This window comes from Passer montanus, unplaced genomic scaffold (assembly GCF_014805655.1).
Source record: "Passer montanus isolate IOZ18808 unplaced genomic scaffold, ASM1480565v1 scaffold23, whole genome shotgun sequence".
NCBI lineage: Eukaryota > Metazoa > Chordata > Aves > Passeriformes > Passeridae > Passer > Passer montanus.
The window spans coordinates 781,694-808,311 of record NW_024366926.1 but is presented as its reverse complement, the minus strand read 5'-3'; the positions used below and the strand labels follow the sequence as shown (position 1 = coordinate 808,311).

The following is a 26,618-nucleotide window of genomic DNA, read 5'->3' as shown; positions in this document are numbered from 1 at the left end:
TGTCACGATCCTACTAAAAAAGCTAGATGGCTTTTTAAAAGAAATATTTTCTATTGACTTTGAGCTTAGGTTGGTTTGCATAAGAAATTACTTCAAGGCCCTGACTGAACCTAAGGGGTTCCTGTTCTTCAAAAGGGAGCTACATAAATCAAAATTCTGTCTACTCCCATGCTGATTTTCTTCCTCCTCTTCTTGCCTCTGCAAAACATGTGTTCTCCAGTTTATCTAAAGGAGAAAAATTGCATTTTCATTCAGTTGTACAGACCAACAAGGCAGTGCTCTGCATCTTCCCCTGACCACCAGGAAAGAAGAAAGATTTCTGGCACCCCATTAGGAACACCCAGAGTCGTGATGTTCCCAGTGCTTCATACAGCAGTGGTTTCATTTGTTGCTTTTCTGGCACACACTCCTTCTCCGTTGGCTGGCTCAGCAGTATTTAGCAATTGTTCCTTGCTTACGTGGAATTAGTTCTTGGATTAAAATTCAGTCTCTCTGTGCAGTTAATTTGTTGAACTATGTGGTAAAAGAAATGTTATTTTGCCCTTAATCATTGTTAACAGAAACATAACCATGACCAAACTCTCTTGGATATACATACATTTTTCAATATAATGTACAACAAAAGGCATTGTATTAAAAATTTCTATTGAGTGTCAATGGTTTTAGTTACAACCTATAAAATTACACTTAATGAATCCCATAATGTTTCACTTACCAGTGTCTCTGTCTATTACAAATGCTGAACTGAGAGCTGCCAAAGGAGTATTGCACCGACTCTCATAATAATAATAATAAAAGAGTTCATTGCAATCATTCCACATAATCCTCCATAACTTGCTGTTTCCAAGTTTGTGATGCTTTGATGCTTATTTGGCTACAAAATGAAAGCCTTGTCTCCAGATAATGAAGGAAAGGAAGGTTGTCCTGGACCATTTGAAGTCTGAGAATGTTTGATTCTTTCATTGTTTACAGCTAGACTTGAGAAGGATCAAAAAGATTTTTGCAGGACTAGCTTAGTGTAAAGGCTTCTTTCTGACTTGTAGCAGAGGCAGTGACCATAAAGGAGGTATTATCTTTAGGAATAAATTACACAGTAATTAAAGCAAACTACAGATTGTTTCATACAAAGAGGGACAGGGAGTGGAGAGCTTTTTCAATATGGAAACAACATCTGTATGTACAAGCCAGAAAGCTTGATTTCATCTAAAAACAAAGTTCTCTCTTTACTGAAAACTTCAGTTTATTCTTTTTTACACCTGTTCTGGAAATCAGCAGACACCCAGATTGCCATTAATGACTGCACCTGATTTTCTTCAGGAAGCTGTACCTAATTATCCAAATGGGGCACTAAGACACAGCAGAGTAAAACAGATTAAAAACATTTTCAGCTTAGTTCTCCATTTGAATTAACTCCATTGGAATGACATTTCCCTGCTCTTAGGATCTGAAGTGAATGTTTTCTTGTATAGAAATGGAGAAGAATTCCCCTAAAAGGTCTTCTAATAATCCTTACTATATTTTGTTATTTTCAAAGGCACATCAACACAAAGCAGCAGGATATACAAGCAGCTAAGCCCAGAATGTCCACTGTTGAGAAAAGGGCATTTGGATCCCACATGGAAGAGCACAAGAGGGAATGGCAGGCTAGGAATGGTGAGTCCTGTTTCTGATGGATGAGTATCTGCTCAGATGAACTAAAGCCAAGACTGAAACAAGGGCAAAGTTAAGGCAATTGATAGATAATTAACCCGTTTTAAAGCAATTCAGACCTATTTTGGGACTAATTTAGTGAAAGAAGCTTATATTTCCTGATCAGACCCCAGGATCAAAGGTGTATTATTCCCAAGTCAGTGGCCTTGGAGATGGATGAGTATCTGCTCAGATGAACTAAAGCCAAGACTGAAACAAGAGCAAGTTTAAGGCAGTTGATTAACCTGTTTTAAAGCAATTCGGACCAATTTTGGGCCTAATTCAGTGAGAGAACCTTATATTTCCTGATTAGACCCCAGGATCAAAGGTGTTTTATTCCCAAGTCAGTGGTCTTGGGAAAGAGATAAGCAAGATGTCAGCAGAGTTGGGTTACACCAAGACCAAGAGAACCTGTCCCTTCTGCCCCAGGGAAGGGGGCAGAGCTTGTGCTGAGATAAGGATGAACTTGGTAAGGAGATTCACATGTGGGCTCCTGTTGTGAGCACAAGTTTCTTTTGGTAAGGAAATTCATCTTCATTCACAAGTCAAAGTGGGCTTTCCAATGGCAAAAGCATTTGAAGAATTAAGATCAGAGAAGAGAGAAATCAGAGATCCAGTCTGAGGCTAGGACCAGGGTCTGTGTGGAGGTGATAGAAAGGACTTCCAAATGAGCATAAGCAGCCACCTGAAATGCAGTTTAATACATGGAGGACAGAGACCACGTCTTCTAAGTTAAGAGAGAATCTCCATCTAAACCAATGACTAACCTACCAGTGCACTCTGTCCATTCCTGATGGACACAGATCTTTAAGGTCTTACACTACAATGCCCACCAAAAGCAGCAAAAAACATGGAAACATGAAAGGTAATCTCTTGAGCTCTATTATAGATCTAAAAAGCTATATTAAAAGCCTCTTTATCATTATAACTGCTACCAAAAATCCTGTGTATTATCAGAAAATATTAAGTGCTACTTAGAAAGCCTTCACTCTATTTTTCCATGGCTCATTTGATAGGTCTTGAAATACTCTTGACTGGGAGAAGGGTAGAAAAGTCATGATCTTGCAAATTGTTGCTAAAAAAACTCCAACCCCCCTGATTTATGACAGATTCTGCTTGCTCCTATTTACAGAGGATCCTGCTGCTAAGGGAAATTGATATTGGCACTGCCACCTTCACAAAATGCTACCAAGGGTGAAAATGAACCATCAATATCACAGCTGTGGGAAGGTGTAAGTAGCACTGGCTGCCAGGTTGATATGTAAATGGGTGCATTCCTGTATCACCGTGATGCAAAATGTTTGAAGGAAAAAGTGTTACTGCTCCTGAGAATATCCTTCTCACCCTCTTTACAAAAGTAACAAAAACACTGCAAAGCTATGCTGGCCCATTTCCTGGAAATGCCAATTTCTGTTTGTTGGTAGAGGTAGGCAAGAGAGCTTCTGACAATATCTAAGTACAACATGTTCAGCAGAGACTTTCACCTGCCTCTGACTTGCGGGCTGAGAAGTACAAATCATGTGTGACATGTCTAGGAAGGAGGAAATCAACCATCAGTCATCAGCTGATAAAGCCACAGAACAAGATGTTTACTCCCCTTTTGGTTTCTTTGGTTACTGTTTTCTTTTTTTTTAGTATGAGTTACTACTTTTGTCACAATAATGTTTGCTTAATAAACCAATTTGCTTCTCAGCTGCACATTTTTCTCTAATAAAGACATTTATATTCTTGAATTTTTATTTCCTCTTCTAAACGCTGACATTGGCCTTTAGACATGAGGTTATATACCAAGATATTTACCTTCAGGTGTTTTGCAGACATTTGATGTTTAGCAGAACAACTTGTTTCAGCTAGAACAAATAAGGGTTATTCATTTTACCTGGGGTCGTGTTGTTGCAATCTGTGTTGTTCTTCCCCTGTATCAAAGTGCTCTTCCAAATCATTTGCATCTGGCAGCTATTTTTTCCATACATCAGTTGTGTTAAACATAGGCTGAAGTCCATGACTGTGTTTATGCCACATTTCACAAAAATCTTTCACATACTGCCATGGATAAAGACAATACTCACACCAAAGTTCCTCCTGAAAAAGAAAAAAAAAATTACATATGATTGAGTATGTGAGGCAGATGCCTGTATCTTTTAACTTTCCAAAACACAGAAGCCCCTAATGGGACACCCAGCCTTTCCAAAATGCAGGCTGCACAAACCCTTCTGGGTTAACAGGAATTGACAGTAATTCTGGCAGCCAACACTGCCCTCCAGTGTGGGTTGTGTTAACTTCCTTCTGCAACGGCTTCCTTCTTCAGGGTTAATAAATGGATTCCGTGTGCATTGCTGAATGTGTCATCCCATGACTTCATTTAACTTTATCTTAAGATAAATATTGATTTTATTTTAATAAAATAATTTAAAAATATATTGTTTATCAGCTGTTTCTCTCCTTTCTATGTACTACTGCAAAAATAAAAAGAATATGTAAATACATTATTATTGGATTTATAATTTATACTTGCTTTGTTGTATTTAGTATTTTTCAAAAGTTTTACAGACCCACTGGATCACCTTCACAGATGATGTGTAACGTTGTAGATTTGCTTTCTGCAGTTATAACAGACATAATGGAAGTCAATATTATTTCACTATTCTCCCTGCAGATTTCTGATAGTCCATGTGGTATATATACCTATATCAAAACAGGATCTACATTTCAAATCAAAAATTCCCTCCAACACCCTCTTAGCATAAGGAACTGTTAATCTCTACAACTCATCTCATAGGCAACACACTGCCTGTATATACACAAACACCTCAATCTCATTTAGAAACAACTGGTGTTACAAGCATAGCTGATTTTAATTCATCACTGAATTATCTTTTTTGTAGCATTCATCTGAATTTCAATCCCAAATTGCATTAAAAGAGAGCTTCAGTGCTAACACAGAAGATGCTCAGTACTCCCAAACACCAAGTTGCAGAAAGGGTTATTTAACCCTGTATTCTCTGTATGTTTATTGGCGTATTTGTACAGACACTGGAGTTTGCACTCCTAGGAAAAAGAAGGGGTGGGGGACTGGGGGATGTGTCTGTGTGTCTGTCTGTGTTTTGCACCATAGAGAATAATTTCTGGTCCAAAAAATGTGTATGTAAAATTCCTGCTCAAAACTGTCCACCTCAGGGACTCCCCTATTTTCAGAATTTGGGCAAACACTTCACTACACTGTTCTGTGAACACTGTGTCACATGGGATGTTTTTTAATATTAAAAAAAGCATATGTTATCCTAAATGAAGACAATTCCCAGAATTATTCAAAGAAATGGTTGGGTCAAGGTGCTGTAATTCTTTACCAAAACATACTAGAGAAGGTGGCTGGCCCTTCATTCACCAACATTCCAATCTAGAGACAAGCAGGTGGGCTGAGATTGCACCTTGGATTGTCCTGAGAGCAACGAACCATCCCCTTGGTTCCAAGCACTACAAGAAGCTGGTTTGTGATGCTGTTCTTGCCCCTAGAAGCAGCCATGCTCTCAAACAGCCTCCTCTGCTGCATGAAGTGGTGCAAGCCCCTCAGTTCCAGTGCCCACTGCCACGCTGAGCTCCCTGGTTTGGATCTCATCTGATCTGTGAGTAAATAAATTCCGATGGAAATGCGCCTCGGCTTGGCTGCTCCCCAGACCCCTGCTGGCACCAGCAGTTGTTCTCAGTCTCTCTCTTGCAGCAACAGGGGAGGTTTTGTGCCAGGCAACTGCGACTGCCAGTGTCAAGGGTCAGCTCCACAGCCTCTTGTCTTTGTCACCAGCTCCCACAGCTGGCTGGCATCCATTTATTCTATTCTCTGGGTTTACAATCAGCTTGAGACTTTCTGCTGCACAAACGTTGCTTCCCCCTGTGACCCCAGCAACCTTGACTCAAAATGATCTGTGCTGTTAAAGCCTGAGGTAGCTCGGCTGTGCCCTGGGCATCAATCCAGTTTCTGTCCCCTTGCACCACCCTTGTGTAGGGACACAGAGTTGTCAGATGCCATCAAGGGGCAGGACACATTTCACATTTTCAATTCTGCGCTGACACAGCCCCAGAATTGATCCCTGGGGTTCCCCCTGGCTTCCAGCTGGACCCAGAGCTGCTGCTCCCAACCAACCTCAGCTGGTTCTCCACCCCATTTCTCAGTCTGTATTTCATCAGCTCATCCACAAGGATGGTTTGGGAGACAGAGGCAAGGGTCTTGCTGTGGTTGAGGTAAACAACATCCGCTGCTCTGCTCTCCTCCACCAAGCCAGACATTACAGGGGAAAAGGCTGATGTGTTGCTGAAGGTTGGCTTATCATAAATCATTGCAGGCTGCCAGTCCTCAGGAATCTGCCCCATTACCATGACCACTCAAAGATCCCTGAGCAATGGCCCCTAGCCACCCTTCACACAATATTAGGAGCCTTCCTCTTCTGGATTTATTAGCTGTGGGCTCCTCATTCCTCATTTTCAAGGAGGCTATAATAGCAGTGTAGAAAGCAATCCCTATTTTTAATTTTTCCACCAATAAACCTTTTCACTGGAGCACCAACAGAATAAATTCTAATTTACAGATTACTAGTCCCAAGGTGGTAATGACAAGCCAGGAAAGAGCATAAGGCAATCACATTTATATCACTCCATCTGGGAGAGGCAAAAGCTGAGTGTCTGCTTCAACAAAGACCATGCCACACAAACATGTTGCCATTGTTTTCCATTCACCCTAAGAAAAAGACCTGAAGGAAAAAATGCTGGTTTTGTTCTTCACCATTCTCCAGAGACATTTTCTGTCTTGAAATCTGAGACCAGTTCTCTGATCAGTATCTTCCAACGTCATCTCACTGCTCCAAGTCATTCCAGTGGACAGCTCGAAACTTCTGGAAAAATGAACATTCAGGGACGTTCAGGAGTGAGGGTAAAAGTACAGGACAATCTTGTAAGAATTTTAGTGAAATGGGAGTTATACTATTATACAGTTTTGTATCTCTTGCACAAATAAGTAAAAGAAAATATTAACTCATAAGCCTTCTGACCCTCTGTTTTTCCTCAGGAAATTCTAAATCTCGAAGCTGACAAATCATTTCTCCCTTCAGTTCTTTTTAAATAAAAATGCTGAAGTCCCATTACACTTTTTTAGGCCTGAGGCTACATTAAAAAAAAAAAAAAGCCTGGGAGAGCAACAAACCTTGCAGTGAGCCTCTGGGGAGGCAGTTTATGGCAAAAGTAGGAGAAACATTGTACTACAGATCCAGTTGGAGAGCCCTGAAGTGGGCTGTTCTTCTCTTTGAAATACTTTTTTTCTTTCCTCCCACTCCCACTTTAGTCCATCTTTGCATAATCTCTTTTATTTTGTTCCAAATCTCTTTTATTTTGTTCAAGTGAAGCAGCAGCAAGAAATTCCCCCAGCTCTCTATTTTTATTTTTTTTTTTAATTGAGAAGAACTGCTGGTACTCAGCCTCTGGTGGGAAAAAGCATAGGCCCAGGCAGAGTCCTGGCTCCCTTCTCCCACATTATTCACTCTGGTGCAGTTAGAAGCCAATGCACACTAATTGCTGTGATCCCCCCATTTGGCTTTTAACTTAAATAGCCATCTGTAGGAGAATCTCAGCTGCTTTCAGCAGCCAGAAGCACTTGAAAACAGCAGCCCCTAACATTGTTTAATTTTTACTTTGAGGTCATGAAAAAGACCACTAACTGTTTCAATGAAACTCCATAGGATGGGCTTTGGCTGGATGATTTGTTTCTGCTTTAGGATTTAATTTGAACAATATGGACTTCTCCCCATTAGCATAAAATAAATCAGCACTTTGCACTAGTTTCCCACGCATCACTTTCCACAGGCTGCCAGCATTAGGGATCATGTGGACAGATGACAAGCACTCAAACTACTCACATCCATTACAGTCCACTGGTCACATCAGCTCCTGGTTTTGATCATTCTTTACCTTGTATATCACTGCTACTTGCTTCCCACAGTCACCAGGTATGCCTTGTAATTCAGCCACACAGCATATTTAGACAGTCATAAATTCAATTCAGGTAGCAAGGGTTTGAATAATAGAAGACATTTTTTTTTCCTCAGTAAGGCAGCTATTTGAAATACACCACAGCCACAGTTGTAGGATTTCAAGGAGATCAAGTATCAGAACTCATATTTTCCTTCCCCAGCTTTCCATATTTATGTTAGCACATAAAATGCTGCTTTATATAGAAATGATTTTGTTCCATAAGTCTGAGATAACTTTGAGATTTACTGAGCTGGAGTCCAGGTATGGCACTTCATCTGCAAAATCACACGGGATGAAACAAATGATCCAAGTTAACGAAGGGAAGCTATTGAGCTAGCTGGAAAGAACAGAGTATTTTTCCATTAAAGATATTCAGGCTTCTCCTTCCCCATCCCAGCACTCCTGCCTTGCTGCTCTGTGCCTGAGGGGACATCACCACACTGCTGCCCCATCCGAACTGCCCCTTCCCTTTTCCTGGCAGCCCTCCAGGCCTTGTGGTGCCCTCAGCCCTTCCCCACAGCCATGCCCTGCTGTGAGCTTTCCGTGTTTGCCCACACAGCTCGCCCTCAGCAGGACCAGCAGCCTCCAGCTCTGCACCAAAAGAGACAACAGAGCAGAGGGATTCCCACTGAAGCAGCAGTGATGGACCCAACAACATCCCTGCAGCCAGAGCCACACTGCTCGGTGCATTTCCTCCCATGTAAAAGCCAAGTGGGCACACTTGGGTATTGTTGCAACCAGGAGTTCTGAGGATCAAAAAACTACTTAAAATTAATCCATTTGCTGGATTTTTTTTTTTTTTGTGAGGCAGGTACGTCCTAAATTATCAATTAATTAAGACACAGATAAAAAGGTTTGGGGAGATTTACAAGGAAAATAAAGAGGAAGTTAAAACTAATCAGAAACTAGGGCACAGGCAGGAAAAGCATAGGATTCCTGGCTCTGGGTCCAGCAGACAGGGTTGGTGATCTGGGTGTGTCTGTTGTGGAGAGTTTCTACAAACAGTTTTGCAAAATACACCAGAAGTCCCAAATATTTATAAAACATTTAGAAACATTCAGCTTTTTTGCACCAAATGAAAATATGTATCCTCCCCATGGTCAGGGGTTTTACCTACACAATTCTATGAATCATCTCTTGACTTCCAGCTACCTCCAGTCCAAATTAACCTGTGCTTCTTGTCCAGACCAGGCTGTATATTGTTAACTCAATGCCAGTTTTAACAGTGAAAGCAAAATTGGACTCGCTGAGGAAAGAAGTAGAATATGAATCTAAATACCACGACAAAACAGACTGCAGACACTTCTCTGCAAACCATGTCAGACCAGAGATGCACATTTTTTGCTAAACACTTCATGTTTCAATTGGCAGCTCTAAGCTAAATTGCTCTGCTAACCCCAAAACAACACATATGCAGAAGCATCAAAATTTCAGGCAGAAACCTCTTTTGAAAATGAGGGGATTTTTTTCTCAAGACTCTACACCAATAGACTAAACATTTCTAGATTTTTTAAAATATACAAAAGTCAGATGTTGTCCACCTGTTAATTACTGAGGTCAGATAGAAAAAAAACCACCAAATTGCTCCATGCTCCCATCTGAATTTTTGGTGTATGTATAAAAACTTCATTTTGTACAACTGTTAGAGAAGTTCAGATTGAACACAACATTGAAAGGAGTGGCTTCATATTTTGTATTAACAAAAGATTATTTTCCCTGTTTTGCTGGACAACTCCAGCACAGCTGCAAGCAGCCCCCCTGGATGCAGTCTTCCCTTCTTGCCTTCACCTCAGATTCCAGGGCTACAGCAGCTCAAAGTTGGGTTTTTAACTTTGGTAGGAGTTCAATAAGCATGTGCATTTGTTAGTACTTGCAGAGTAGACTACAGCTGGAAAAAAAAGGGAGGTAATTTTTTTGTTTTATGGGAGGAAATGAAAAAGACCAGTGCCATAGACAAGGATTTCATTAAGATGAAGAAATTCCAGTTCTACAAAGAGAAAAAAATTAATCTTTGCTTGAAGATCTTTCATGAAACTATTTGTGTGGTCTTTATCATTTTAAAGTCTGAAAGTGTGATAGCTGCAGAATTGCATGATTTTCTGGACTTGTCTTGGAATTTGAGTTTGAGTTTTTCTTTTGCCTGTTTAAGCCCTGGATTCCATTCCAAACAAGTAAAGACAGTTTTTGATCAAAAAGCTGTTGCACCAGTCTGTAATCTTCCAATGAAATCTATTAAAACTCTAACAATAGGCCTAAAAGGAGGCACTAAAACTTGACAACCAAAAAAACCGAGCTGCAATTATGTATCATTGTCTCATCCTCACTGCCTCTTCTAAAGCAGACATCCTCCAGAGCACATACAGAGCATGGTTTTGCATGTCAGCAAGTACTTCCACTACCCTAATGTACGACCAACAAGTCTCACAGTGATGTTAAAATGCTGCAAGCAGCAGAAGAATGCGAGACATTTTTCACATCAGAAAGTGAAATAACCTGAATTAATAAAATGTAATTAAGAATTGGTTAAGATGGAGTAAACCCAACTTATTCAGATATTATTTTCCATGATTTTAAAACTTCTTTTCATGTAGTTAGTTTACTTTTATTATCCACTACCCTTTTCCAGACGAGAAGTGGGAATGATCAGTTAATAATGAAATCTTGTCTAACCTTGTCAAAGGCTATGGACTGGTACAGAAGAACAGGAGATGCTGTCTCAGAGCACACAAAGTGGATTATTTTTGAGGAAAATATTCTTATAAATAAACCCAGTATTATCTAGTTGTTATTAATGTTTTTCTCTTGTGTGTCAAAGCACCCCTAAAGGGAGCCAGGATCCGTAGCAGGAGGCCCACAGCTCTTTTGGCAATAGGAGAAACTTCATCTGCAGGCAGAGTGTTAGTGGGCAGACACTGAAATGGAGGGCAATTATGAACAAACTGCTGTACTCACCACACCTTCTAAAACCAAGAGGGGAGCAATTAGAAACAATTCCAGTAGCTGACTGGAACAAAGGTGGAAGCACTGAGAGAACTTATTTGACTTTACTGAAGCAGAAGCTGGCATCTGACTACATGCCTAGGAAGAAGGCCCCCTACATTAGAGTCCCATTTTTTTGTTCTCACCCCATTAAATAGTTATCACAGATGAGGTAGAACAGACACAAGAGCTTCTTATTATAGAGTTACAGGAGGGTAGGGGCAAGAGGAAGACTATTTTCCCTGAAAAAAACAAGGAATAATTTTGATATTTATTTCTTTTTATAAAGAGATAGTTTATATATCCCATTGCAAACAAAAAATATATGCTTTTAGTGTCAGAAAGCCTCTGAAAATTTTCACAGAAGTTCACACCAGGCTGATTGGAAGAATTACTGAAAACAAGAGTGTTTTGCCCAAACATCCAGTCAGGTTTTTTTGAATTATTCCTCAGCATTGTGTCACCTTGATGTCATTCTCACCACTGCCATCACGCCCCCTATAAATAACCGTATTTCACACACTGGAGTATAAAATTAGATTTCCCTGAAATTTCTGTCTGTCCTTTGGTTTCACTGTGGTTTTTCTGAAGGGAGAATCTCATTTTCCTGCTGTCATCTGAAGAGGCCGTGGTGTTTTAATTGCTGCTGAAAATGCACTGTCATAGTAATCAAGCCCATTTTTCTTTGGGTGCTTCTGTTATGGAAGTCTCAGCAGGTGAAATGCAAATCTCTATTAAAAGGTAATTTTCCAGTTTTTAGAGAATTGATCAGTCCTTTGAAGCCCCATGCATATTGGAATTGTTTTGGACACTGCTTCCAAAAATTTGAGCACATTCTAGAGTTCAACCTTTTTCATTGGGAGGGATTTTTGTTAGGTTACCATAGAAATGAGTGATGAAACAGAAGCTGGCTGCTGGTGAATAAAACCCACAAACAACCAACAGCAACCAAAACCTCCCCCATTAACCCCCCAAATACAAAGTTTTAGCAAGAATTCTCCTGATGAGGAGAAACAAAAGATTATTGCTGACCTTTCCCTTAGGGCCATATTGTGCATCATTAACTTGCATTACACTTGGTTAGTGAAAACCATATTGAAAATACAGAACCAGACAGCAGGGCTGTTGTGTAGGAATTAACACAGGAGGGGCTTCTATCACTAGGAGAAAAAGAACTCATATTTAGAACCATCACTCCTTCAGACAAAACTCTTTCCTTGTCTACTCATTATGTAACATTCAGCGACTGCAAGATGTTCTGTTCTATCTGGTGAAGAAACACCTGAAAGGACACAGTTTCACTGAGCTGATTTCAGTCTGAACTGGAAATACCAGTTCATTTGGACTTCTCTGTGAACTGAAAGGTCTTCAAGTAAAAAAAAAAATAATTGGTAGGTATCTTCTAACCATCAAGCTGGTACCAATACACTGATTTAAATATAATTAAAGCCTGCGCCCAACAGCTGTGTTTGCAAAGCTGCTGAAGGTACAAAATATTGGTTTTCTTTAAAGAAGAAAGCTTACATCACCAATGTTTGGGCCAAAACACTCTGAGTTCAGGATTACTTCAAACTGGGTTTTTTCCCATTTTAAGGACAGTCCTTGGTGACAGTACTCAGCTCACACATAAGCTCTTACTCTGAAACAGGCTGGTCCTTCCTCACATTTTCACACCTCAGTCAATAGTTGTGACTTTGGTTTGTAGTCACCTTTGGTTTCTCAAAGCTGAATTTCTTTATTTCACTCCCTAAATCTCAGCATTTCCTTTCCACTTCCTTTTATCCAATGCCTTCAGCCTTCCAAGCCACCTCCTCCAATTGTCTTCCCTCACTTCAGAGACTTCATCATTGTTGGTTGCTTATTATCTTGGCTCCTTTCAACCCTCAAATCTCAATTCCCCATCTGTTCTTCCAGTCATTGGTCTTTCAATACTCTTTTTGCTATTTTAGCTTTTATAATCTTCTGGACTTCTTAGACATATTACTTCAATTTATGTAAACTATTTCTATCCCTCATCTCTGTCCTTGCTTCATTCTTGTCCCCTGGGCATCTGACATTGTCACTAAAGCCTTATACTCTTGCTTAATCTCTCCATTTCATTTATTCTTCACATGCTCCCAGCTCTCATTCCAAATTGAAAATACAGCTTTTTGCTGTAGCATTTCAGAACTGTACTTCTTTATTTCTTATATCTTCACAAAGGGGGCATCTGTATCTGTATTATTTATATGCAGAAGACATTTTGGTCATGCATGTTGTGTGACTACATAAAAATCTCATTGTTCTGTGCCTCCACACCACCTCTGAGGGTTCCAGGATTCTGTGCAGCAAAAAAGCACAAGGGAATTTTTGTTAGAAGATGGTATTTCCCACTGACAGCTTGTTCTGAGCTGAAGTGAGTGTGCACAACAGTGACATTTTTAGCCGTGAATCCAAATGAAATTTTTTTTGTAGTAAAAGCCAACCTAACACTAGTATTCAAAGGGCTGCAGCTACATCCACTTTCTTTGGTTAACAATCAGCCCAGCCACATCTGCCTCTAACCTGCCATTCAGCTCCAGACTTGTGGTTTGTTTGAATTTGGCATAACCTATGTGGCTGCAAAACACTGAGCACCAGCCCCCACTAGTCTGGAGTTGTCATTAAAACCTGACTAACAGATCCTACAGACAGGAAGCTGAGCATTCTGTGAAAAGCAGATATGTTTTTAGAGAGACAGATCCTGCCACCAGACAGTGCCTTGAGGAGCCTGGACTGCTTCCTCATGTTCTCCCATTTGCACCAGTGGGCAGAGAATGAAGTGCATTAGTGGGGGAAGATATAAAGTGTATTCCTTGATGAGTAGGGATGAACTCCCTCATGTGAGTTTTATTTTTCTTCATTGACTGGTTTTGCCCAGAATGGAGCAATAAACAAAATTCATTAATTGTAACATTAATGAAGTCCATGGAGGTTGGGCTCAGACATTATCTGATCAGTTATCAGAATCCCTGAATCCAATGCAAATATTTTGCAGAAGAACGGAGACTGTGATCACAGTGATTACAACACTGTCATCGAGCTCATGACTCCCTTCCAAGACCTTCCTGCTAGGCTCCACTCATGCTTCCATCTCACCTCCTGCACTCTCAGTGAATGCCCTTTCTTTGCCCATGAAATGAGAGCTGCAACACAAGACAGGATTTTTGTGCACTTCAAAACCCCACTCACAAGAGAAGAGCAGACAGCTCAGCATGGCCCATAAGCTGCAGGTTTGCCATGAATTTATCATCAGAGAGAAACTGGTGGCTTTAGCTGGCATTGGTATGGAAACAAACTGAGGAGCAGAACCAGGAGACCATAAAAAGGTGCCAAACCATCTATTGGTGTTCTCGATAACTTTCACCTGAAGTTAAATTTTCAGCTATTTTCCCCAGTAACACATAACCCAGTTTTGGTCCCAATCATGTTTGTAATGAGCACGTGCACACCTGCTTAATTTTCTCAGTTGGCTTCCTAGCAAATACCTGCACAGTGGGGGAAAAACCATGGCCTTTATTGGCACTAACCAAAATGCTCGTTAGTAAAATGTGTGAAATAACATCCACTTTTTCAAAAATACTGGGATTCCTGCCAACATTTCTAGAATCAGTTTAATTTTCCTGATAAATAAGTAGCCTGTGACCAAGGAGTCACATTTCTCATTTGCTTGGTTAGTATAAAATATGTAGAACAAAGTCTCTTCATCTCAGTTCCACCAGCACAAGCTGATCAGGAGCTTACTGAAAGGAAAGAATCCATTTAGAATTTAGAATTAGGGGAAACTAGCTTGCTGTGGTGGCTCATATCAAATGCAGCAGGCACAAATACTCTACAGAGTCCTAATGTTTTACTGCAGCTGGTGGCCACTTTCTTTTTTTCCTAATTTGTTACTTTTCACCCCTACTGAGTGTTCCTGAAAAATATATGTCTGAAAGCAAACCCTTAAAAATTTCAGTCACTACAAATCCCAGAAATGGACTCAGCTTCTTAAACAAAAGTATTACAAATAGTTTGAAATAGAAACTTGAGGGGTTTAATAAAATCTAGAAGTATCAGGTGTTTTACCTTACCTTGTGAAAGGTAGCTTCCCTTACCCTTCCCCCAGCTCTAGACCTTTCTTGATGGTATAACAAATGCAAATCCTGAATGGAATATATCTTCAATATTTGAAAACCTTAAACATGCTATGCCCTAATTTTGGTTGTGTGTGTTCCCTGTTTTCCTAAATTAAAGTTGGATATTGGGATATCAAATCAGCTCAATATCAGGAAAAGTTTTTCCACCCACAGGTTGGTTGGACACTGGAACAGGCTGCCCAGGGAAGCACCAAGGCTGACAGAGCTCAAGAAGCATTTGGACAATGCTCTCAGGCACAGGGTGTGACTCTTGGGGATGGTGCTGTGCAGGGCCAGGACTTGGACTCAATGATCCTAATGAGTCCCTTCTAACTCAGCACATTCCAGGATTCTGTAACCTCCTCCCTCTAATACTGAATCTATGCACTTCCAAGAAGTCAATACATCCTTTTTTTGCTTTTAAAGAATTTTTTGCAATGTCATTATTTTAATGGGAATCTTTCTGATGATTACAGAGTATTTTTCTATCATCAGAGCCTATCACTGGTCTTGGAATTCTTAAGGAAGAAATTCCAGCCTCCTGAGTCACTGGAATGTCTCAAGATGCTAAGATCCAAAATGCAGAGGTGATAAATAAATTTTTCTAATTGCAGTAAGATCAGAATTTGTTATTTGTTAATCAGAACTTGTTAATAATCCTTACCATAATCCCATTTAAAAATGCACTTATTTAATGCATGGATTATACATCTTGATCAAGGCTTGTTCTGGGGTGACAATGGGGCACAGACAGACTGCCAAGGTGTAATGAGGCTGAGGGGGGAATAACAATGTCCCTATTCATATACCCAGACCCTGCAGCATCTGAGCCATCTGCTGCTGAAACTGCAGATCTGGACTGAAGAATGCCAGATTATTTCCCTCTCCCGTTATTCAGACAGCACTTCTCTTCTGACACAACTTGCACAAATAGGTCTGTGCTCATGTGTTCTGTCAGAATCCCAGAGCAGCTTTTTACTCTCAGAAGGCACTTTGCAAGCTCAGAGTAGCATGCACTGGTGGAATTATAGCCCCTAAAAGAGTATGCCAAACTGGATGAAACTGTAAAAGGAATTCCTTTGTTAACACAAAAGGGATCTGAATCTAGAGTTTTAGTTATAAAGAAGTGGCATAGTAGAAGAGAATAGCAGCACAATATCTGTAGCACAGAGCAAGTGAAATGAAGCTCAGTAAATTGCTCCTGTGAGTGGTTTTGATGACTCCTGTCAATTACTGGTGTGAGAAAATTTGCACAGTTTGGCTCACAGTTAAAACGAAAATTAATATGGTTTAGAGATGATCAGCAACACTTCTGAAACCTCCTGTATGGTCTGGGCTTGAGTCCCAAGAAGCACAAAGCATCATGACCAACTTTTCAAAATGTCACAATTTTGCTTAACAACAGTCCATATGAACATCAGCATTGCAGAACAGTACAACATCTGTGCTAGATGAAGAAGGGCTCCTTGTGCAAATATCAGATTTTCACCAACTATTAAAGCTGATAGAATAAACAATGTAAAAATGTGTCTTTTTCCCCTAGAGAACAACAGCTACCTTAGTGGTTACTGAAAGCTTGTTACAGTCACTCACTGGCTAAACAGGTTTGATTCCTCTGAATATTTTTACTCTCTGCTAACAGCAGCAATTCTTCTGCTTTCTGTGGAGAAGAGAGGGAACTGGACTCTGCTTTGTTTCAGCATTGATTTTGCTGTCTTTAATAATGAAAAACCAAAATGTTTGCACAAGGTGGGACTGGACTGTGAACAGCCTGGCCTAGTAAAAGTTGTTCCTACCCTTCAAGGGATTTGAAATAGATGATCTTCAAGGTTTCTTCCATCTAAAACAAGTCTATGATTCTACATACTCAAGAACTATGTTAACCAGAGTATGTGAAACACAATTTTTTCTATATGGCTTATACATCTTTATGTTGACCTGTCCAGTCTGTACTATTAAATTTTCAGAATTTTTGCTGGAGGTTGCTACAAAGTGTAAGAGTTAGTCTGATAAAAATTTTAAGTAAATAGTCCTCCAGTAGTTCCTCTTTCATTTTTGTTCAAATGGATGCAGGTATACTTGAAATATGCACAAAGTTGATCTATTAAAATCAGCCCAGGCATTCCGTTTTTAAGGCTACACGTCAGCTACACAAAATGATCCCTCACTAACTGCAGGAAAAAAGTTCTCCTCGTCTGGTGTATTTTCGATGGCACAACATGGCGAAAGAAATTCTGCTGCTTCTTGTTCAAAACATAATTTTTGTGCAAAACAAACAAACCCCAAAGAAATGAAGTTAGGGCCAGCATGAAGTGAAAAAGAGGGTGTTGCCAGGGAGGGGCACAGGAGAACCTATCTCTGCAGGGCACTTCACACAAGCCTTATCACTGGCACACATTAGAATACACCCCATTCCCGCTCTTTTTGTGGACTGGAGGCCCCAGATCAGAGAGCACAGATGTCCTACTCTGTCACTCTCCATACTGTGCTTGGGCACACACAGGAGGGAACAGAAAGCCATGGTCAATTATTTGAATGCTATTAAAACATGATTCTAAAGTGGTGTCTGACAGCAAAATTTAGTGCTTTGAAATCAGCTGCTTGGAAACTCCCTGCCAATGGACTGATGCCTTTCCATCAACAGTGCTGTCAGCAGAAAGCATCCAGTTTGTGTCCAACACCATTGCTTCCAGCCATTAGCCTGGCCCAAAGCTCACTGGCAGGAAGGTTTGTGAGCCAGAAAGGTACCACATGTGTTGGTCAGCGTGCCTGTTGGATGCTCTGCTTCTTGGTAAGGACTGCTGAAGAACAGAGCAGTCCAACAGAGTTTTGACAATTCACTGCAACGTGCTTGCACATTCTTGTTTGAGGTGCTGTGAAATGGCCTGGCAGGAGTGGCTGCACCTACTCTCTGTCTAAATAAAGACACAGATTGTTAATAACACCCTTTCTCATAACCCCTTAGCATATTTCCCCTTTACAATATTCTATCTGGTTTCTTTTTATAAGTTAAACCTCCATCGGCAGGAAAACACACTGGCTGCTGCTGGGTTTGTTTCTAGCATATACAGAGGAGGAATGGAAAAACAATAGGCTACAATTAAAAATTTTAAGGCCTGAAGGATGACTTTGCATAAGAAAGGTTTTAAGGGTTAAAGATGTCTAAGATTTTACAGCCTGGCTTTAATCACACTGAAAATTTTTCTCCTGTTTCTTCTTCTTCTGTTTATGAGACAGAGGTTAATGCAGCTTGTGGTGAACCTTTCAATTTATGTTCATCCTTATGGCAAGCAAGAGAAAATCATTTGCTGTGACCAAATGGCTAAAGTGTATAAATCCAGGGATGTACATAACTAATACCAGTGACTATGTAAAATACTGACCACGTTTTTTAGCCAGACATCCTTTTTCCTTCAAACTCGTGTTTCACCATAAGTGCAGACACCAACTTTTAAAAATTTTGCAGAAACTGTAAAAATTGCCATTATTACCCCAGAAAGTAAAGTAAGCTTTCCATTTTTAGCCTCCAGTTATTAAAAGCAGATGTGCTTTCACATTTTTAAAGTGCTAAACTCTAAATCAATGGAGAATAAGTTACACTGTTAGTTAGGAAGACAAAACAGTTGTGCTAGAGGTTCTGTAATACGAATGGCAGGTGAAAAGGAAAGAGAATTGTACACTGGTCTCATAGTAAAAAGATGAAGAAGGCAATGAACTACTCTGTAAGATTTTTTTAAAGGGAGGGAGAAGAGATCTTGAGTGATGAAACTAATGTCTTCAGCATGTTTTACTGGTCAAGTCTGCATTGCTTAGTAAGGCAGTAAATTTGAAAAAGTTTGAATACAAAGTGAGGAACATCACCCACATCAGCCCCTATGCTTATTTTTTTTTTTTTAAGGCACCTATTCCTCGTGCTGCTGGCTGCAGTGTACAGGGCTTTACAGCTTTTTGCAAGTTATCCACAAATGGAACAAGCTGCTGTACAAACACACCTATCTAGCTGTGGTAGTTGTTGGGAACTGGAAGTTCAGGGCTTGAAGGGACCTGCAGAGACTATTAAATGCAACCTTCTTCACACTGTGCTGGTAATAAGGGTAATTTGGGTAATCTGTTTTTAAAAGTAATCCCCAGTTGGCAAGGCTCCAACCCCACTTTGGGTAGTTTGCTTTTCTCTTCTTGAACTCAAAAAGACTCATCTCTAAATGACATAAAACTCCTTTCCTTCAAATTGAGGCAATTCCTACTCATATTTCCTATAGTGGAAAAGAAGTGTGAATAAACTAAAAACATGCTTACCTTTCAATTGAGTGTAAGGACAATCAAATCACAGGTAGGAAGTGCTGCTGCTCTGGCTTCCACATCCGCAGCTTCTGCTCATCAGGGCTTTCCTGATTTCCACAGAGCTCTCCCTTGTCATTTATTTCCTGTCTCATTTCCAAATCAGAGCCACAGAATATGTGTCTCTCAAGTTCTGCCATACCATCTCCCGTTTCCCAGAAAGCTGGGACTGCCCTCTCCTCCACAGCTCCATCATTCCCAGGAGCTGCTCCCCTGCTTGGCAGGCAGGGAACTGCAGGGAACTGCAGAGGTGTGGGCCAAAAACCCCCAATTTGTGAGCACAGGTGCTGCTCAGGCTTCGTTGACACAAGTAATTTCAAACCCACAGGTTTATCTCCTAAGTACTCAGCATCCACTCCTCTGGGACTGGCCACCCAAGGCAGAGGAAAATTTTTTCAGCAATCACAAACCTCTTCAACAGTGCAATAACCAACATGAACACACCAAATAACAAATATTAAATATTATTTCTAGCACACAAGTTCTGTAAAAGCTCAGGAAAAAAATACAACCACTCTGAAAGTGTTTTCAAAAGCAAAGTTATTCACAAAGAGGCTTGGAAACATCAATTAAAAAGCACTGTAAACATTGTTTATATTAATTATTTCTCACAAATATTTGTTATTCTTATTTCCTTTGTATTCAGCTAATACTGTTTTTTGCCCAGGGCACCCTTGATCTAATATCTAGAAAAGCATTTAAGCACTTACAAAACTTCTATTAAATCAAATAAAAACAGAAGATGCACATTAATAAAAACCACCATACAGAAAGCAGATTTAGCCAAACTCTCCACCCTAAATAATATTGCAAGACATAAAATTAATACAATTACCTCATTCTTAAACTCAGAGCAAATGAACAGAAATGAAAAAGATATTGTTATCTATGGAGCTGATGGAAAAAGGGATGAGCTTTCAAATATTCCTTCACATTTTATTTCACAGAAGTCATCTGAAAATCTCTGGAGTTTCACAAAGAAAATGCCTTTATTTGTAGAAAATGTCAGCTGGCACTTGAATTTGAAAGCTGACATGGACTTCTTCACTATTAATAGGTAAATTAATACTGATTTGAGAAGGTTTACATAAAAAGAGAATCTGTGCCTTCCTGCCAATTTACAGCTCTCAGGGTAGCTTCACTGCTGTGGGGCTCACACACTGCATGCTTTCAAATATATTTATCTTCACAGACAAATATAAGCTAAGGACATACTGCTGGTCTTGCAGTCCAGACAGGAGCTCAGTCTCAGGAATAAGGGTCACTTGCCAAAGCTCACACAGGAATATTCTGATGGAGCCATCTCAGATAACCCCCTTGCCTCTCTGCTCCTCCTGCCTGTACCAAGCTACTGCAGGGCAGCCCTTTGGGCCCCACATCACCCAGCTCCTGCTCAGCTACAGCCCCACAGCACTCACGGGCTGCTGAAGGGACCTGGCACACATTAGTGCTACTCAGTCAGGGGAAGAAACAGTGCAAGGATGACTCTTGATTATTACTAAATTGATTTTAAATTTAAGAATCAGTTAAGCCCGAAAACCTGAATTTTATTGGATGATACTGTCACACTTCCATGACTTCTTCCACTGAGTAGCACAAAGAGCAAGCAAAGGCTTGCCGTGATCATCTTTGAATAGTCCCTGACCAGGAGTGGGTGGGTGTATCAACTGTAATTTAAAATAAACTGTAAATGATAACAATATTTAGACTAGCAAACAAAACAATGCCTAGGAAACTCCCAGGCACTGGAATAGCACTGTTTATGCTGGTAAACTAGTTTGTGGCCCAAGCCAGATTTTGGAAGCTAAAACCTTCCAGGAGCCATTTCCAATAGGAAATTCACAGGTATACAAGCACAAACAGTGGCCATTTCAGCTCATCTCAACAGTGGTTGTGTTCCTGTGCAGGTTTAATTTATTAAAAAATAGTCTAAGTGTGGCATTTTCCCTAACCAGGACATTTATGACTTCAAGAATGTAACTTTTTTTGCAGATACAGGGTTTTTTGAGGGTGCTGTTCAACTATCTACACTCGAGAGGGCTTTTCTTTCCTCCCAGAGGGTGGTGCAGCACTCCCCTGCTGTCACTGCACTGCTCTCTCAAAAGGCCACTCCTGCTGGCTCCCAGGCACCGAGAGGTTCCGTAAGGACACTCCAGCCTCACCGTAGGGGATGGGATTGAGTTCAATTGAACCTTCCTGGGAAAGAAACACAAGTGCATCATCATCACTGAGCTACACAAGTGGAAAACCAGTAATGTCAATATAATATTAGTTCTCCTCACGTTTTTCCTTATTTTTAAATTGTTTCAGTAACAGGCTATTTTTGCATATCTGTTTCTATAGTGTTACTCTATTTATTCATATTATAAGTTACCTAGTATTTTAATTTTTATCAATATTAACTCATCACAGATAAGACTGTCTGAAATAAGTTATTATAGCATAAATTATGATAAGTAATTATAGGATCTAAAATAATTCAGACAGATAAAACTCACTTGAACACTTCAGTTTTCATTGCTGATGCAGGACCTTCTATGAAAAAATCCTGCAAACCAAAAACCATTCCTACAAAAATGTGAGCAGGTCCTACCCAGGAAGGGAGGTCAGCTGAGGTAAATTAAATTTTGATTATAAGCTGCCTAATTTTAAGAATGCCATCCAATGGTGACAAAAAACTCCTCCCAGTGGAAAAATAACTATAGTGCAAATGAACATCAGAAACCTGAGTGACAAGTGGAAAGCTGGAATTTAATGTTCTATAATATATACATATTAGACACAAAGTAACAAAAAATCAAAGAAAAAAATTGGACTTACCTGTGATTTTTTCCATGCATACCAAAAAATAGCAACTATGAGAATACAAAGCAACACAAGGGCAATGCTGACTCCTGCCACTAGAAGAGCAAAAAGAAAGGTAACTATGATTCTAAGCCATTAAGACAAGGAAAAAATTATTACCTACATTTGTGGTGGGTAATTATGTAGCATAAAATAGTTATATGTGGCACTAAAATACAGGTCTTGATTTTTCCTACAAACAAAAATCTCATTCAGGTCTGGGTTTGTACAGAAATAAGCCAATCATGTCACAGACTATTACAATACTTTTATTTTTTGAGTATTTGTGTTACAGATTTTATTAAAAGAAAAAGGCCCAAAGTGATAGTAATAAGAAAGCAAATTACTCTGGTTTAGTCTGGTTGAGTGATACTGTCATTACTCAAATCACCAAAGAAATACCATGACTTGCAATTAAGGAGTGTCTTCAATACTATTATATGAAAATAGAGTTTTTCAGGCTAAAGACAGGTCCATACATAGTTTTTGTATTCCATAACCAAGCTAAAAATTCAAAACTTAGGTAAAGAAAAAATTATTTAAGCAAAAGTACAATATGTTGAAATTGTCAACTTACCTACTAGAGCTGGCAGACTTCTTTCTTCTAAAAGGAAAATAATAAAAATTATTGAGGAAACTGCACAGCCACATGTAATGAAGCTAAAGCTGCCTTTCCTACCTCAGTATAAGAAGCAGAGAGACTACAAGAGGAGGAAATAGGGAGGGCAGTGAAATCCCTGGCACTTCAGCTACTAACCCTACCCCAGCAGCTGCTGTGGAGACCACCACCCCCCAAAGCCCCCTGGGCAGTGAAATCCCTGGCACTTCAGCTACTAACCCTACCCCAGCAGCTAACCCCACCCCCCAAAGCCCCCCAAGAGTAGGATTTGAGAAGGCATTAGTGTTCTGAGCCTGCAGCTAGGAAGTGTCATGCAGCCTGTGATGGCTTGAGAAAGCAGTCACTCCAGAAAGCCCAGAGGGAGCAGCGTGGCATTTGAGACAGTCCCAGGGGCAGGTGCTGCACAGAGAGGTGCCACAGAAAAAACAGAGACACTTCACAGGTCTGGGGGATCTTTTCTTCTGTTTTAGTCCTCATCAGTGTTCTTTTTTGGCACAGAATAGCTAGCCACTGATCACAGAAAATGCCTGACATTTTATATTAAATGATACCTTTCCTGCCCCTTGACAGACAATTATTTAGGCTGTGTTGAGATGTCTGAAATATTCTTTGTGCTTCAGCTTCCACCTCTGTGGAAAAAGGTGGAAACCTGTTTAAATCAATCACAGGGTTATATTGCTGCTAAATTGGTTTGTGCTCACAATTCTTCTAAGGACAGTCATTGGCTGGAAAACAACAGCACAAAAGTGGAACCATGTATTCCCAAGACACAGATGTGCACACCTGAGGGAAGAACTGACTCAGGATTTGAAGGAAGATAATCACTCTCGTATGTTTTTCTTTTAGGAGCTGGACTAGGTACCATAGTAGGTGAAAAATCTTCAGAGGGTGTGGTTGGTGTCTCTTCCTCCTGAGCATTACAAAGATATCCTAAAATTAAAAACATTTCAATAAATTATAGCTGGAATATGCCATACCCTTTATTAATAAGGTTGTTTGATAATTTCAGTTGCAAGATTGAAATGCTCATAACTTGGACAATCTTGCTTGCTGTTTTACATTTGGAATGTTTCCCTCCATCCCTTTATTTTGTGTCAAGATTCCAGTTGAAATTGTTAAGATATTTATCAAAAAAAGTTTGGAACAACTCCCCTCTCTGCCATTTACTCAGCTTAAAAAAAAAAATCACAGATATTATTTCCTTGCTCTGGAGTAAAAAAATGAAATTCATAAGGGAACAGTAGCAGAGCCTTTACAAGATTTGGGCACTATGTGAAAATTACCAAACCCATTTTCATTTGCTTTGATGGGGGTTGATAGGATATAGAACCTCAGCTCACCTGGGATGTTTATTTTGATATATTCATCCTCATTCTCACCTTTCCTCTTTCCCTATATGCTTCTCAAATGGGAAGTAACCACACTGATGGAGATGATGACACTTATTTGCTTGCATTAATTAACAAATATAATTAACATCCCTTCTTTCACATTATGTTCAATTGCAAAATAATGAAAAAGAACTGGGGAGGAGTGAAAGATACTTTTCCTGAACTTTTTTGTTAGTGACAGGAAGAGAGGAAAACTATACCCTTTTATAAGTTACTGGAGCATTAAGGAGATGCTTTTCACAGCCACAGTTGTCACATAAAAAACAAACCAAAACAAAACATCTCCTATTGAAGCCAAAGTTCCAGGAGATTCCACATGGACTCTGAAACATCAGAGGGGGGCAAAGCTCTGCCCTGAGAGATTCTTGGGCACACAAGTTAAAAAAAAATCAGCATCATCAAACGTCTTATTAATTCTGGTCTCCCCTGAGATTTGCTATCTACAAAGCCCTTCCTAGAATGACAGCATCCCCTCCAGACATAACATCCATCCACAGCTTCTCTGGAAGGGAGCAAACCTGTGCACCCAACAGTACTAATGGGCAGGGGCTGCCTCTCTCTGAGAACGTGCAGCACTTGTTAGCAATGCTTTGAAGTTACTCCAGGGTTAGGAGAGAAACTTGCTCTGTCACTTTGAAGCCTTCTTAGGACTCTGCCAAGCAGGGCACAGCTCAGCAGAGAGGGGTGATACACGTATTTCCATGGACTCCTTAGAAGAGGGACGGCAGAAATTCTCAGCCAGGCTCGTTTCAGAACACATGTGCCCTCATGATAAGAAGGTCCATCAGCCTACCCCCTCCACCTCTTTGCACTGTCTTAAATTCTCCCTCTATTGCTGCCTTTAGAGGTGTAAAGAAGAAAGTGCTTTATGTCTTCCCAACAGATTGAGACTATTTTTTCTTTTTCACAAGGAAACAGTGTTCTGGTGAAAATTTATGAAACGGATACAATTAGTCACAAATTCTAATGGACAAACATAAACCCCTTTCATTGCTGTCTAATATTCAAATTATGTAATGTCTCTCTAACACAACATTCAGTCACAAATTCTGAGTATCAAACATAAATGTTTTCATTAGACAGAACTGATTCAAGGGGTCTTGATTAGTGCAAATGGTGCAGTTGGGAAGTTCATGACAATTGCAGAGGGAGATCCCAGCCATTCTCACTTCTACTCTGTAAATTTACAAAATCTTTGTGGGGCAGGTGGGAAAGCCTGGTGCTTATTGTTAAAAGGCCTGAAATAATGAATTTTTTTTGTTTTCTTGCAGCATCACTGAGATACTGCCACTGTACCTGTAACCAGTAATGCAGACAAGTAAAAAGGAATGAGCTGTAGGTGTTGTCATTTCTCTAGTTTTAATGTTTATTGTTAGAGTAATGATCATGATTGACATTAACATTTATTTTTGTAATTCATTAATGAGACTAAGATGACTAATCTTACAACAAGTCTTACCTTTTATACTGGCACATGTGTCTTTCTGTACCTGCAGCGGATTTCTTTAAAATACAACTTAAATTATTCTTGAGGTTTTATTATTAGGATTGCCATAGATATTTGTATGGCAAAATAATTGTGTGCTCTTTAAGCATTAGTTTACTGATTAAGCTTAATCCACTGATAGAGATATAACTAATCATTCATGTGGTACAATATAATAATCCAAAGACCAAACACTTTCAGTAATTGTACTTATAGATCTAGCTATATGAATTAGGAGTACTTTCAAAAAGTAGGAGCATTTGAAAATACTTAGGAGTATTTTCAAAAAGTAATTGCAGGTATTGAAGAGGAAGTATTAGATGAGGAAAAAATATAAAGAAATGTTCACTCACCTGTAAACAACAGAATGAACACAGGTATTGTCTTAAACATCTTCATTTTTTCTTTTTGTGTCTGCAAGAGGGCCAAAGCACCAGGGAAAATCCCTGGGTCACTGTCCCCACAGCAAAGAAGTGCCACCAAAAGCCACAGACCTCAAAAGCCCGCCCTTGCTGTGCTTATCATTCTGCTGTGCTGCTTATTGGCTGAATCAGGCTGGCTCCTGAAACAGCTGCTGCAAGGGCTGGGATGCCAAATGGGCTCTGTGACTCCAGCAGTTTTGGGTCTGCTGAAAAGAACTGTCACACTTCACCAAGTGTGCAGTGAGCACAGAAATTACAAGGCCAACAGGTGAATGGCAAGTCCTATTCTTATGTAAGACAAGCTCTGAACTCCTCTTTCCCTAAAACACTCCAGTTTTGATGAGGATATTCTTGTATGTCACACCTGCAAAGAGACTGTGTAGATCTCAATGCTCTTGGCAAGTATGGCAAATGCATCCAGATGGAAAAGCGTGGACCCATGGAAGTGAAATGCCATGCATTTTATTTGGCACTGATCACAGATCATGATATATTCACAAATATTTAGTGCACCATAAAATTAAGTATTCAAAGTATTCAAAAAACATTGCCAGCCTGTAAAGTGTAACGACTATTCCCATAGCTAGATATTTAGGATCATTTAAAGAAACGATATTATGCCTTCCATAGCTGCTTCCCAAGTCCATCTCAAAAGTGATGGTCAGTGCTCCAGATGGGTTGACAGAAGTATGAACTTCA

The 26,618-nt window shown here is 39.9% G+C and overlaps 1 long non-coding RNA gene across 1 annotated transcript; it reads right to left on the bottom strand.

The window, feature by feature from the left end:
* Positions 1–6,082: 6,082 nt before the first annotated feature.
* Positions 6,083–19,386, bottom strand: LOC120502808. The gene is made up of 2 exons (XR_005627599.1): positions 19,116–19,386; positions 6,083–6,572 (listed from the first exon to the last, which is right to left on the bottom strand). It is a non-coding gene; the product is annotated as an uncharacterized LOC120502808 (long non-coding RNA).
* Between the last annotated feature and the right edge of the window lie 7,232 nt (positions 19,387–26,618).